This window comes from Salmo salar, chromosome 16 (genome assembly GCF_965601325.2).
Source record: "Salmo salar chromosome 16, fSalSal1, whole genome shotgun sequence".
Classification (NCBI taxonomy): Eukaryota; Metazoa; Chordata; class Actinopteri; order Salmoniformes; family Salmonidae; genus Salmo; species Salmo salar.
Window position 1 is genome coordinate 80779609 of NC_138306.1, and position 16593 is coordinate 80796201.

Here is a 16593-nt window from a genome sequence, read left to right on the forward strand (position 1 = left end):
TGTATACCAATCCCATGTTATCTAGTTCACCATCTTCCTGACTGTATACCAATCCCATGTTATCTAGTTTACCATCTTCCTGACTGTATACCAATCCTATGTTATCTAGTTACCATCTTCCTGACTGTGTACCAATCCCATGTTATCTAGTTCACCATCTTCCTGACTGTATACCAATCCCATGTTATCTAGTTCACCATCTTCCTGACTGTATACCAATCCCATGTTATCTAGTTTACCATCTTCCTGACTGTGTACCAATCCCATGTTATCTAGTTTACCATCTTCCTGACTGTATACCAATCCCATGTTATCTAGTTTACCATCTTCCTGACTGTGTACCAATCCCATGTTATCTAGTTTACCATCTTCCTGACTGTATACCAATCCCATGTTATCTAGTTCACCATCTTCCTGAAATCCATTTATAACATTTTTGACATGCGTTTTTCTGGATTTTTTTGTTGTTATTCTGTCTCTCACAGTTCAAATAAACCTACCATTAAAATTATAGACTGATAATTTCTTTGTCAGTGGGCAAACGTACAAAATCAGCAGGGGATAGATGAAGCTTGGTCAATGTGTACGGATCATCACAATAAATACATTCATGGAGCTGACCAACAATTGGGAATATGTCTGTTCTAGGCATTTAGAGCCTTTAACAATTATAACTTTAATGACTACTCCTTTTATATTATGTCATCCACTGAATACAGACATTGAATAAAGGAACTGTAGTTCTCTTGCTGCCTCATGTACATTCATGAAAGGCGCTGTGGTGCAAGTCTAAGAAATACAAGCAATGTGCTGTGCACAGTGTGCAGTCTGAACAATGTTGACATGATTATGAAATACTGTAGGAAGAGCTTTACCCCATGAATGGCAATTATAGACGGACCTTTAGAAAACACAGAGCTTTGAACATCTTGATTTACAATATCACTGCTTTATCTGAAATAAAATCAGTGTGCTTGTGACTTGCTATACTGTCAGAATGAATGAGCATGTTTGTTGTGACGTCTGGGTAAACAAACTCAAGAATATTGGAGGGTAATTAGTGGACTGTGTGTGTACGTGTACGTGTACGTGTGTATATCTTGTCCATATTTCTCGACTTTGCATCTGGATGGGACCATGCAACACTGATTTAGCACAATACGCATAATGAGTTTGGTTTGGCCAATTAGAAACCCTAATCAGCGTGGTATGAGAACACAGAACGACCAATCTCAGCGTAGACAGGTGATTAAAGTGTTCCGTGATCACCATATTGATTGTGAGGAGCACTTTGATGTCCCCAGAGGCCTATTTCATTGAAGTGTTACAGGAATGTATAGGAACCTATAGAGAAAGAAGACACTGCTCAATAAGGATGTTCAACCGTTCCAATTGTTCCAATTGATCAAGAACACAGAATCTTTTTTTCACAGTGAACTACTGTAACTCATCACATACGCTGCTGTTACTGTTCGTTATCTACCATGTTGCCTGGTAACCTTTATCCCTACCTATATGTACATATCCACCTCAATTACCTCGTACCCCTGCACATCGACTCGGTACTGGTACCCCGTGTATAGCCAAGTTATCATTACTCACTGTGTATTTATTCCTTGTGTTATTATTTTTCTATTATTTCTCTTGTTTTCTCTCTGCATTGTTGGGAAGGGCCCTTAAATAAGCATCTCACTGTTAGTCTACCTACACCTCTTGTTTACAAAGCATGTGACAAATCAAATTGTTCCATAGTAGCGGATATGAATTATGTACTGTACCAGTTAAAAGTTTGGACACACCTACTCATTCAAGGGTTAGTCTTTATGTTTTATTATTGTCTACATTGTAGAATAATAGTGAAGACATCAAAACTATGAAATAACACATATGGAATCATGTAGTAACCAAAAAAGTGTTAAACAAATGGAAATATATGTTAGATTTTAGATTCTTCAAAATAGCCACCCTTTGCTTTGATGACAGCTTTGCACACTCTTGGCATTCTCGCAACCAGCTTCATGAGGCAGTCACCTGGAATGCTTTTCCAACAGTTTTGAAGGAGTTCCCACATATGCTGAGCACTTGTTGGCTGCTTTACCTTCACTCTGCGGTCCAACTCATCCCAAACCATTTCAATTGGGATGAGGTCGGGTGATTGTGTAGACCAGGTCATCTGATGCAGCACTCCATCACTCTCCTTCTTGGTCAAATAGCCCTTACACAGCCTGGAGGTGTGTTTTGGGTCATTGTCCTGTTGAAAAACAAATGATAGTCCCACTAAGCGCAAACCAGATGGAATGGTGATTCGCTGCAGAATGCTGTGGTAGCCATGCTAGTTAAGTGTGCCTTGAATTCTAAATAAATCACTGACACTGTCACCAGCAAAGCACCCCCACACCATCACACCTCCTCCTCCATGCTTCATGGTGGGAACCACACATGTGGAGATCATCCGTTTAACTACTCTGCGTCTCACAAAACCCGGCGGTTGGAACCAAAAATCTCAAATTTGGACTCATCAGACCAAAGGACAGATTTCCACTGGTCTAATATCCATTGCTCGTGTTTCTTGGCCCAAGCAAGTCTCTTCTTCTTATTGTGTCCTTTAGTAGTGGTTTCTTTGCAGCAATTCAACCATGAAGGCCTGATTCACGCAGTCTCCTATGAACAATTGATGTTGATATATGTCTGTTACTTGAACTCTGTGAAGCATTTATTTGGGCTGCAATCTGAGGTGCAGTTAATTGCGGATTTCTGAAGCTGGTACTGTAATTCTAATGAACTTATCCTCTGCAGCAGAGGTAACTCTGCGTCTGCCTTTCCTGTGGTGGTCCTCATGAGAGCCAGTTTCATCATAGCGCTTGATGGTTTTTGTGACTGTACTTGAAGAAACTTTAAAAGTTCTTGACATTTTCCAGATTGACTGACCTTCATGTCTTAAAGTAATGATGGACTGTCATTTCTCTTTGTTTATTTGAGCTGTTCTTGCCATAATACAGAATTGGTCTTTTACCAAATAGGGCTATCGTCTGTTTGCCAACCCTACCTGTCACAACACAACTGATTGGCTCAAAGGCATTAAGAAGGAATGAAATTCCACAAATGTACTGTAACAAGGCACACATATTAATTGAAATACATTCCAGGTGACTACCTCATTAATCTGGTTGAGATAATCCTAAGAGTGTGCAACGCTGTCATCAAGGGAAAGGGTGGCTACTTTGAAGAATCTCAAATCTAAAATATATGTGTATTTGTTTAACACTTTTTTTGGTTACTAAATGATTCCACATGGGTTATTTCCTTTTTTGATGTCTTCACTATTATTCTACACTATTATTTCTGTAAAAAATAGTAAAAATAAAGAAAAACCATGAAATAAGTAGGTGTGTCCAAACTTTTGACTGGTACTGTGTATCAGGACAGTTGGACACTGATTGGTTTTGCACGCAGAATTCTAGTACATACTGAATCATATATCTGTGTGCATTAGTTAAATTGTCCTCTCATTACTGCATTTGCCATACTCTATAGGTCATGCCATAAAAAGTGTTAGCTCTAATATGATTTAAGTGTACTTTGAAAGGCATTGACAATAAATCAGCTTTTATGATGAAGTAGTGAATATTGACTATGCATACATTTGATTTCTTCCTTAATACAATTCCAGCAGGTACTCCAGCCAACTCCTGACTTCTTTTCAACATTTTAACCAGTGGAGGCTGCTGAGGGTAGGATGGCTCATAATAACGGATAGAATGGAATGGAATCAAACACATGGTAACCATGTGTTTGATGTATTTGATACCATTCCACCTATTCCGCTCCAGCCATTATCCCGCGCACGTCCTCCCCAATTAACGTGCCACCAACCTCCTGTGATTTTAACCTTTCAAAGTCCTATATCTATGTTCCATTAAAATATAATTCATTTATCTTACTTACCTCGACACTTCTCAACTTTCTGTTGTAGGTTTTGCTCAACACCAATGATGCAGTTCACTTCAATCCACTTTATTGTAGTGTTAGCATAATTATATCCTTTTTAAAATATTGCTCAAGGCTTTACAGAATACACCCTTGTATGTAATAATACAAGCACCACTTTCACTTCAGTGTGTGCCATGTTGCGTTATGCTATGTGGGGCAATGTAAAGTCCATCTGTTCCTTGTTTGGTGATGTGTTCTTTGTGCAGCCCATTTCCTATTGTTTGTCTGATGGAGATTCTAATGATGATGCATTGTCACACAATCAGCCATCGATCTGAATGGGGAACCCTTTCAGACAGGCAAAATTGCCATGAAAATTGCTGTCATCAGTTGTTTCCGTACAACTACATGCGCTGGTTCTGGGTTTGATCTGCTATGGGCAGTTTCCAGACATAGTCAGACATAGGATGATAGGATAGGACAATGCATGTCTTTTTCAGTGAATTACATTCAAAGATGTTCAATTGTTATAGCCACATTGAAGCAGAACAGATTCATGTTCTCAAAGAGGCACAGTATTCAAAACCTCTCTCTCTACTGAGTGGAATGATTGGCCGAGGTAAAATATAAATCCCAAGATGTTCAAAATAAACCAGCCTACGACAGTGACAGTGGACTTTCTCAGCAAGCAGCCTGATACATGACCTTTCCAAGGGGGTTATAGCACAATGCTCTCAAGCTGAGGTACTCTGTTATGATTAAGTGAATCACTAGAGGGAAACAGACAACATGAAAACATAGAGGAGCTTTTCAATTCCACCACGTCACCTCACCTGTCATCACCCCTCCTTTGTCCTCTGTCCCAGTTTTCAGTTAGAATGTGACTACTTTGAAAAGTGTGTATATTTAGATATTTACACTCCTATTCCCAAAATTGTTCCGACATTCATTGATATAGGCTAGTCTAACTACAGCGAAGGAAAAACTTAAGCACTATGCTTATGAATATTTGTAATAGCCTATTATGCTAATATGCACCCTCCATCATCAGTGGCAATGTTAGCATGTCAATCTTGGTGGGGCAAAACAATTTTTGGGGGGGGGGATGCATGCCAGCAAACCCACTACACAACACTAAACAATTAATTGCACAATAACGGTGACAAACGGTGTCCACAAACTATTAGGACCTACATGAAGCTGTCCCAACACCTTACCACCGCTACACCTGGCTATCAGCGGAGCCTTGTCTGGCAGTGAAACAGTTCATTCAGCCTCATTTACTGCCTTTTATAAAACATAGTGGATATGGCTGACTTGCTTCAACAAATGTGGTTTCTACTGACAATTGAGATGTACAAACTATGGCATAAGGGAACGATGAGCGGATAAGAGGCAATCCGTAATTTCGATTAAGGCATTAATGAGCTAGCTAGGACGGACGTAGTCAATATAACTATCTGTTTAGCACTTTCTAAATGTACAGCGACAGAATTCAGAACATGGGCCATTCTTACAGTATTCTCCCTGTACACAAAGTCAGAACCGTAGGATAAATAAAAGGGGCATATAAACAGACAGTGAAAGCTCGTACAATATTTGATGAGGACATTTCTCTAAAACAGGCTACAACCAAGTCAGAACAGTAGGCTAAGTTATGAGGGGGAAAAGGACCAAATTATTAGGGTGAGGCATACGGGCTACTAACAGCTTACTACACAACATACACTTAGTATTACTTTCTTAGCTACAGTATACATATCTCCCTGACAAATTACATAATTTATGCAGCAGCATACAATACATTTTTGTTGTGCTATGCTCACTTGAACAGCAAAGTGGCGTGGTGGTCCTTCCTGTGGGCAAATTCTGTCATCAAACTGGATTTATGTCATCTCTAGATTTATAGTGCTTTCAAGACAACTGGGAACTCTGAAAAAAACAAGGTTGAATCATGACGTCAGTGATCTTGAGGTCGGAGCTCTAGAAAGAGCCCGAGTTCCTGACTCGGAATTCCGAGTTGGATGAACGTTCAAAACGTATTTTCCCAGTCGGAGCTCATCATTTTCCAAGTTTCCAGTTGTCTTGAACTCAGTGAAGTCTGAGATTGCCCAGTTCCGAATTTCCAGTTATTTTGAAAGCGGCAGAAGTCATGGCCAATGTATTCAACCTTTTCTGGACAATGGTGTTGCATGTGAATGTCGATCATTTTAAGCTTGGAAAAGAGACCCTTAAACCCAGACTTGAACCACACACCCTTTCCACTGAATAGCAGGCTAGTGATTGCTTTGCAACGCTTGCAGTTAGCCACTGATTCCTTACAAACCACTCATTGTGGAATTTGCAGTTTCCAACTTGTTGTGTAATGTTTATGTCCAATGACGGATGAGCACCGATGTTTTATCTATATTTTCTCTTCATATGACAATGATTGAAAAGGATTTGCCAGTAGATTGTCGACTTCCTGATGATGACTGACTGTCTAGCTTGCTATTTGATCATTACAATCAAAGCTACGGTAGATATAACATGATTTGACGTCATTTCATTTGTGACCTTGAGCCTTCTTGGATGGGCATTTCTAATATAAATCTATGGCAGCACCAAGGGGTTTGAAGTTTTAGAGCTCATCCTGTAGATTTTGCGGTGAGGCAGTGTCCCCATGAGTGACAGAACACTGAGCCAATCACGGCGCAGCTAGAGAACATTACCAACCCCTATGCTCTGTATGTTCTACTGGCTGCCCCTCCCACCACCACAGAAAGCACTGAGCTTGACTGAAACACCTGCATTTTGAGCTGCTTTACTCAAGAAAGCAAAAAAGAGACCATATCTTTATTTTTTTGATTTTTTTTTTTACATTGTTTGTAAACTGATATGTGACTAGTATTAATGTCAAAATAACATGCAAAACAGGCGACAACAAAAATATATATAAATATTGTTTTAGCTAAAGAGGTTGGGCTCAAAACAGATGGGGCTGCACCTGCCCTGAATGACGGGTCGCCACTGCCCATGATAAATAATAATGTAAACTGTTTCTCTGCTGGGGCTGTGCAATGCTGTAATCTACTATTCTGTCTCAAGTTATTTTGAAAGGCTAGAAGAAGTCTTCCCATGTTTTTTGAAATCACAAAAGTATTTTTTTTGCCAGAGAAAGAGATATTTGACAACAATAGATCATCTTCTAATATCAAAGGATATGGTCAGTTTCAGTTTTAATCCCACACGATTTTTCATGATATAATGTTATGCACGTGGTCAGTTTAAATGGCACAGTTCAATTGCAGCGGAATAGCGGCTTTTGAAATACTTGGGTTGACGTCACTAAACTTTTCAAGAAGCGGTGCGCGCTGCCCGCGTTTGTGAAGAGAGACGGAACAGAGCCGCTCATGAACGAGAGAGCTGGGCGACAAGGAGACCGTACAAAACAAGGAATCTTTCACTTCATTTGGTGGGTTAATGTTTTCTCTTTCTCTGTAGCCTATTTGGAAAAGGGGGAATGCATAGGCTACTTTTTGTGCAGACTTTTAAGTTTTCCTATGAGTTAACGTCGTTAGTTATAGGCTATGGCAATTCTGTTTCATTGAATTGTTGGTTCGATTAAACTGAACACAATGTCTGCTGTTTTTGACAGCGCTGCGTTCATATACTGTTTTTGTTATGCCGGGATTTATTGCTGAATGGATTCTGCTGGAACATTGCGTTTTTGCTTTCCTTTGTCCAACTGATTTGAGACACGTTCTTAGAAGAGCTACACACGTCCTTATTTTTTATTTTTAATTTTTTTTTTAAATACTCAGTATTTACAAATTAGTTAATAACAGACAGAGTTAAAAGAAACAACGTTGTAGAGAAAAATGGGATAATTTGAAGAACGGGCGAGCAATTAATGTGAACTACTATGCAGGGGCGAAAATCTGATATCAACTTTGGGGGGGACAATTACATGACATTTTCTCAAGAGCAATTCCTGAGGGGGACACCAAAAGTAGTGCTGTAACACATAGCCTACATTGTAATATGGTAAATGTATATTGAGGAACCAAAGAAATAAGGTGTTTGCCGTACTCCTAACTACCGGTACCCAAAACTACACAACTATTCACAACAGCAATACCATTGCCTTTAACAAATCTTAGTTCAGTCACCAGTTTAAGTTGAGTGGGGGTATCCATGGCATTTTCCAATTATGTTCCTATTTTACAAGTAAAAAAAATGGAGAACCTTTCATAATGTTGCCAAACAAAGACTCAACAAACTTACCTGAGACTCCCTGTCTATGCCAGTCTGTCCCTGCATATCTGTCCCCAACTCTGCTGTCTGTGTGCAATCTGTTGCCTGCTCTGCCTAATGACATCATTGTGAAACATTTCCATTAGAATTTCATTTCTTTCTTATGAACATTTTATCAACTAGTCTTTGAGATATTAGGCTACTAGGATTCTTACTTTGCGTTTTGGTGTAGTGAAAAATACTCTGATGTCCGTCTTTTATTTTTCTGCCATTTTTCTACCTGGCTGGCTGGCTACACACACACACAGTGTGTAGGTTATTTACAGTAGGAGATGGGCTTCTATCATCTTATCTTTTATCATTCTATTTGGGCTTCGATCTAAAAGGTAGCTAGCAAATGTGAAACGGATTAAAATGACAAGAGTTGACAGCTGTATGAGTTCACCATTTATATAACATATGCTGCAACCTTTTGTAATTTTAATAGTTTGTTTCATATTGGCTGGCTTCCAACAATAGCTGAATTTGCAAAGCTAGCGAGCACCAATTCAGTTTCAGTGGTGTTTGCTATAATCTTTGCTACCTGGGTTAAATCAGTTTATCGCTAACCTTATCACAGGGACTTTGAAGCACTAACTTACGTCATCTGCGGAATAAATTAACCATAGCAAAGATTCCATCTTTGACGAGGCCACATAAATGGAATAGGTACTAGCTAGCTTAATAGTTAATATTTGCGCGCTAGCTGTGCATATTCAGCTAGTGTGTGTGCGCGATTGACTGGATTAACCTCACGTCAGTTACGTTCATTGAGTGCCTTTCAGACAGTGGCTACGACCCCTCTGTTACCTTGCCAGTGGATCAAACCATTGTGAGGAAAAGGGTGGGGGGGTCGCAATCTTTTGAAACTTAAAAACGCGCTGTTAAGTGTCTATAATCAGCACAATTGCTTTCATTGCGTATTATTAATATTATTTAAATTACATAGTTATGTTTCAGTGATATATTGGGGGGGACAAATCATATTTTTCCCAGGATGGGGGGGTCGTGTCCCCCCCGTCCCCCCCGCGATTTCCGCCCCTGCTACTATGTAATGTTTTAATAGCTATAGGCTATGTTGAATACAGGTTGTTTTTTAAAGACCTTAATGTATTTCTAAGGGAGCATCTTCCTTTTAGCAAGGTTTGTAATGTGCAGCACACTGGTGTGTGAGCACATCTGGCCGTTCTAGGTCACTGTGGGTTATTGTGTTGCACAACATTTTAATAGAGCAAAACGTTGTATTTTAAGTATGTCTCTCTTCCCCCGTTGTTTGACTGAAGCAGAGCTGGCCATTGATGATAAAAGTTCTGCTTGAGGCAAGAACTTGAATTAGAAGATGTTCCCTTAACTGTATTCACCCAATGAGAATGTTCTCTTTAACCCCAAGGACACTCTATACACACTAATAGACAGAGTGCTGCTTCTCCACTTTCTAACCGAACCACGTTAAATGCTCCCCTCTCTAAAGCTGCCCAACTTCACTTTGTTGATGCCAGGACTGCTTTGCTAGAGTCCACATGGACCACACTGGTTAATCAATTAATCAAATGTATTTATAAAGCCCTTTTTACATCAGCAGTGCTTATACAGAAACCCAGCCTAAAACCCTAAACAGCAAGTAATGCAGATGTAGAGGCATGGTGGCTAAGTCTAGTTTTTACCTTTTTTAATCAGCAACTGGTTCAGAATAAACTTAGTTTTGTGGGCTGGCTCTATGGCCAATTGATCAGACAATTAGGCTACAAGGAGTTATTGATACCAGCAGAAAACTCAGACAAGCACTGGAGTCGAACACTCCATTTATTTTCAGATATTGTATGCTGCTACTGTTAGTACAGTCCCTCACTGTCACATGGAATCAGTGCTCTGCTTTGTCTTGTGCTGAGGATGGCACCTGCTGCTGGACCCCTGTTTCTCCTCTCTTTATAATCATCAGCAGTACTCTAAGGCTCAAGTGAACCTGAAGCGGTGGCCAGGGCAATCCCGTGCTGCTTGGTTAGCGCCTCACTGTCAAATTAAACCCCTCGTTTGCTTCGTGGTCTGTCCTGACCACGGAGACGTCAATCCACCTCCCCTCTACAAACACACATTTCCAGGCATCTCCCAGGGGTTGTAGTGACCTTTTTCCCTAGGCCCCTTCCTACTTCCTGTGGGGCTTCTGATGCTGCTGGATCTACCTGCTGCTCTCTAGGAGAAGAAGCATCACACAATTCTGTCTGTCTGACAGCAGCACCCTACTCAGCTGTCAGAACACATTGATTCCCAAAGCAGGAGGAAGCTTAAGCACCCTGTGAAGAAGTTGCAACTCAAGTGAATCCATCGTAATACCTACTGGCTAGTTATGGCTCTATACTTTTATGTAACAGCATTCATTTCTTCCATAATAAGGTGGACTTCATAGACCAGTAAATGGATGCTGTTTTTACAGTGCAATACACCACATAGCTCCATTATACTTGTCTGGACTTGCAGGCTGTTGAGGGTTTTACTATACTGTAGTTTTGGCATTCTCATTAGAAGGATAGCGGTTTAATTTGCTGAGCTTGATTAAGTGTTATTTCATAAACTGATATTAATTACGGGCTGCTGTACAGTTTGGCGATCAATGCTCTATAATGAAGATGCTTAGGCTAATTAATTGGTCATATCGACTGGTGAGAGACTCGTTCTGAAATGAATGATAGTAAGAGTGATGCTCGATGGTGTCTGGCCAGCAGCCAATATGAGCACCCGTATTAAACGACTTTCTCACTGAAACGTATTTTGTCACTCAGCCCAGAGAAAATGGAATCAGATCAGTTTGTATTGAGACTGTTTGGTCATGAAGGCCTATTTCTGTGTGCTTGAATCTGTATTTTCCTGATGGGAAAGATGTGGCTAGTGTTACAGTCAGCAGTACCTATATCTCTGAGTGATTTGTTTGAACATTTTGAAGTAAAAAAAGATTGACATCACACAGCGCTGTTAATTCAGACTCCATACTCAAGTTCTAATATTTAGTTCTATGCTCATATAGAACGATTTGTGACTTGCCATAGAAATATGATCTATAGATTCTATTTCTATGTGTTTGGTTTTCTTTCTAGAGTCTGGAGAGAATTATGCTTCTGCATATAAATTATAGACATTTATTCATCTCCATTTTCCACTTGATTGGAAAGCTTTATTGATTAAAAAAACGAGTAGCACAAAATGGGACATTTCTCATTTGATATGAATTGACTTGTTTTAATGGCGGCAGCATCTCATTAAAAACGCCTCAACTGCTTTCACTCATTCATTATGGAGACTGCTGCAAGTTTTTGAAAATGGTCAGTTTAAACAGTTATTTAAAGTTAAAGGAATCAAAGTTCAAAACAAATTTAATAAACTTTTTTTTAAAGTACACAAAAGTTCCTCCAGGCTCAAAGTTCATTGCCTTTAAAACTAATTCCGTAAATAAAGACAAACTCTGCAGCGATTTGATTTAGTCCCCAGAACACTGTGGCTCCACATTGACCCTCCTTTAGGGAAATACAAGGAGTGTTTAGACTTGACTTGTTCACCATCCATGCATGAATGGAATTGGATGTCGTTTTCCAATTAGCTTATGCGACTATGTTGGGTTTCCCAGTGAGTGCTTTGAATTAGATTTGAATTCCACAGTAGGCCGACTTCACTGTCATGCACATATTTCACTGTCTGGGAGACAGTATATAGACTGCTGTGCTCCAGAAGTCAGAAGTGTAACATTTATGCAATACATAATGAGGAACTGTATGTAGCTTGTGTATAGTGTGTTCAGCCCGTCTGTTTTCTTACGCATACTTTTGATACATTAACATTGTATTGATCATAAAAGATGATCAGTGTTTAATATTGGAGGAACTAACATGCAGTAATTAATCAATAAGGCACGAGGGGATGTGGTATATGGATAATATACCATGACCAAGGGCTGCTCTTCTCACGATGCAACGCAGAGTGCCTGGATACAGCCCTTAGCCGTGGTAAATTGGCCATATACCATAAACCCCCAAGGTGCCTTATTGCTATTATAAACTGATTACCAACGTAATTAGAGCAGTAAAAATAAATGTTTTGACATACCCGTGGTATACAGCCAATCAGCATTCAGGGCTCAATCCACCCAGTTTTTATAATGGTGACTAATGTTGCTTTCTCTGTCTCGACCGTAGTTGTCAATGAGGTATGAGCACAGTACTATTGTTCTACTACTCTAGCCTTAATCAATCAAATCAAGAGAATAATCAAATCTTTATTTGAAGTGCATTTTAAATTGCAACACACTTCACATTAAAACAACCAAATGAAGGAGAAATTAGCTCTTTAATATTGGTTGTTTCCAGTCACCAGTGTAATGATCTAATTCATCCTCATGGTATAGTGAGTCCCTGTACACTGCTCAGTCATAATTCTCTCCTGAGACAGAAGCACATTAATCACCTCGTTGCTTTGGTTTGGCAGGTGTCCTTCTTATGACATGCACAGATTAATGATTTAAATAACTCAATGTATTTGTGTAGAGTGGGCTAAAAAGACCGTGTCCCAAAGTAGGCAGAGAAAACAAATGAAATGGAAATGGTGACAAAGTAATCTATGTTAGAACATTAAACTGGCCACTTCAGTCTGGTTTTATATTGTTGTGAAGAACAGTTCTAATTGTTTTGTTAGTGAGCATATTGAGTCTGTGGTCCCACTTTGCTGTAGTCCAATTGGCTTTTCTTCTAAACAGATCAGCCATATTGTTTGAGTGGAAAAGCCTGAAACCCCAAATCCTGCCCTCCTTTCACTCATATCATTTTAACCAGACTGTTTTTCTTCTAGTGTCTTCAGTATGAAGATGATGATCCTGACCAGACTGATATTACTCTAGTTTCTACTGTATCAGATGATCCTGACCAGACTGATATTACTCTAGTTTCTACTGTATCAGATGATCCTGACCAGACTGATATTACTCTAGTTTCTACCGTATCAGATGATCCTGACCAGACTGATATTACTCTAGTGTCTACCGTATCAGATGATCCTGACCAGACTGATATTACTCTAGTTTCTACTGCATCAGATGATCCTGACCAGACTGATATTACTCTAGTTTCTACTGTATCAGATGATCCTGACCAGACTGATATTACTCTAGTTTCTACTGTATCAGATGATCCTGACCAGACTGATATTACTCTAGTTTCTACTGTATCAGATGATCCTGACCAGACTGATATTACTCTAGTTTCTACTGTATCAGATGATCCTGACCAGACTGATATTACTCTAGTTTCTACTGTATCAGATGATCCTGACCAGACTGATATTACTCTAGTTTCTACTGTATCAGATGATCCTGACCAGACTGATATTACTCTAGTTTCTACCGTATCAGATGATCCTGACCAGACTGATATTACTCTAGTTTCTACTGTATCAGATGATCCTGACCAGACTGATATTACTCTAGTTTCTACTGTATCAGATGATCCTGACCAGACTGATATTACTCTAGTGTCTTCAGTATCACGATGATCCTGACCAGACTAATATTACTCTAGTGTCATCAGTATCATGATGAATACCTACTCTTTCTTTGATACACACTCTACCCCTGCATCAAATGATGAAGAAAAGTAAAGATGTACTTCAAATGGAGATATGGCCAGCAAGATGGATGGCAGAGCACTATGGAACACTTCTCTAGGACACTCGGGGAAGAGGAACAAAAGAAGTTCATCCTTGAGCTGAGTCATGTGCATATGATGTACTAGTGTTGTAAAAAGGAACTCTAAGGGCCAGACATCGTACTTTGGGAGTCTGAAGTACAATGATGTTTCATCCAGTGTTGCAGTAGTTCTCCAGGTACAGGCAAGATTTAAGTTTAGCCCCCAGTGGTTTAATGTAGGATCTCGGCAGAGGGGGCTCTGATCCAAGACCCATTCATTAGAGTGCAACTTCTCTTTGAAGCACATATGATGACCTAGGAATGTTGAACTTTAATGATTGGGAAAAAGCTGACCTTAGACCAGAGTGCTCTGATTGGATTCCCCTCTGCCTGAGGAGCGAGGAGGGCTTAAGGTTGGGATCTGGGTAGAGAGAACTGATCTAGGGTCAGTTCAATGTGTTCTTCTCTCTCTGAAGAATGAGATGGGCCAGGAGTGTTCTCAGTCTTATGACTTTAGGGTCACATTCCCTTATGACGCTACATGACCAGAAGTATGTGGACACCTGTTTGTCGAACATCTCATTCTAAAATCGTGGGCATTCATATAGAGATGGTCCCCCCTTTGCTGCTATAACAGCCTCCACTCTTCTGGGAAGGTTTTCCACTAGCTGTTGGAACAGAGGTCAGGCCTCTGTACAGGCCAGTGAAGTTCTTCCACACCGATCTCAACAAACCATTTCTGTATGGACCTCACTTTGTGCACGGGGGCATTGTCATGCTGAAACAGGAAAGGGCCTTCTCCAAACTGTTGGAACAAAGCACACAATCATTTAGATTGTCATTGTTGCGTTAAGATTTCCCTTCACTGGAACTAAGGGGACTAGCCCGAACCATGAAAACAGCCCCATACCATTGTTCTTCCTCCTCCACCAAACTTTACAGTTGGCACTATGCATTGGGGCAGGTAGCGTTCTTCTGGTATCCACCAAACCCAGATTTGTCCGTTGGACTGCCAGATGATGAAGCGTGATTCATCACTCCAGAGAACACGTTTCCACTGCTCCATAGTCCAGTGGCGGCGAGCGTTACACCACTCCAGCTGACGCTTGGCATTGTACATGGTGATCTTAGGCTTGTGTGCGGCTGCTCGGCCATGGAAACCCATTTCATGAAGCTCCTGACGAACAGTTTGTGTGCTGACGTTGCTTCCAGAGGCAGTTTAGAACTCGGTAGTGAGTGTTGCAACTGAGGACAGACGATTTTTACACGCTAAGCGCTTCAGCACTCGGCGGTCCCATTCTGTGAGCTTGTGTGGCCTACCACTTTGCGTCTGAGCCGTTGTTACTCCAAGATGTTTCCACTTCACAATAATCACACTTACAGTTGATCGGGGCAGCTCTAGCAGGGCAGAAATTTGACGAAAAGACTTGTTGGAAAGGTGGCATCCTATGACGGTGCCACGTTGAAAGTCACTGAGCTCTTCGGTAAGGCCATTCTACTGCCAATGTTTGTCTATGGAGATTCTATGGCTGTGTCCTCTATGTATACACCTATAAGCAACGGGTGTGGCTGAAATAGCCAAATCCACTAATTTGAAGGGGTGTCCACATACTTTTGGATATATAGTGCATCTCCCAGCACCCACCCAACCCAGACCTCTGTTTGCAACACTGGTTGGGGACCACTGCTTCACAGAAAAACACTGAGGGTGCACTTCAAAAGCCATAGCTTGGCAGTGTGTGGACACAGACCAGGGTAATGTTGAGGTATGGGCAGGTCTAAAATAGATCAAATGACTTCACAGTGCTGTATTTGTATTAATGAATGATTAGATCTGTTATTCTGTTAATGAAATAGGACATTACGTGATACACCAGATCAGTATCTCAGCAATTACAATGCTTGTTTTCGACTGGGTGGTGTGCGTGTTGCACAATTTCCTTTCGCGTTGGAGAAACAGGAAGGGATTTCCAGGGGCTGACAGAAATGGGACTTGGGTCTGATTTTCACCAAAAGCCCATATGCCTGTCTACAGCAGGATATAAAATCCATCTTATCATGGTCTGTCTGTGTGCTTTGATCCAGTTAATGGATATCAGTGGCTTGGTAATGTTTCACAATAGTCTCATATACTGCTTTCACATAGGATTTATGGTATTTTGTCTGTAAATAAAATTGGGCAAGGTTTATATGAATCTCTTACAAACAGGCCCATTTTTACAACATTCTTGCCTGCATATACCTTTTAAACCTCAGGTTATAGTGGGGGTAGTGGTGTGCAGATGTGGGTGGGAATCTATTGAATCCATTGAATACTGTATACACCATGAATTTGTTTATGCAGGTCCTACGAAATAGAAGACTAATAAAATGTATTTTCATAACAATAGAATGGCATATTTTGAGTTTGTTACATCCAAAATAATGAAATCAATAGTTATTATTTTGTTCATTAAATAGACAAGGCACACCGACCGGATCAGTCAACACAAATATTTTGTAGTAAGAATATAATGAAATATAACAGAATAAAATACTACTAATATCTTTCCCACATAACTTCCGTCACAGCAACGTGTGTAACCGCTGTCATATAAAAAAGGGATATTTTGAAACCGAGCCCGAGGCAAGCCCATTCTTTTTTTGATCTGATTAGTAAATAATAGCAATCTATATTTTCAAAAGTATGTGAATCTCATGTTCATATTTCACAACCTCTGCAGGCT

At 40.2% G+C, this 16593-nt stretch overlaps 1 protein-coding gene across 3 annotated transcripts in view; it reads left to right on the forward strand.

Annotated features, from left to right (window-relative positions):
* The first annotated feature begins 7234 nt into the window (after positions 1-7234).
* LOC106575714 (PTB domain-containing engulfment adapter protein 1) overlaps positions 7235-16593 on the forward strand; it is a 33509-nt gene continuing 24150 nt past the window's right edge. For 2 of the 3 annotated variants that reach the window (XM_014152367.3, XM_014152370.3), the window contains exon 1: positions 7235-7384. The gene's annotated coding sequence lies outside the window, so the exon portion shown is untranslated. The remainder of the gene's footprint in view (positions 7385-16593) is intronic. The other variant, XM_014152366.3, reaches the window with a different exon arrangement.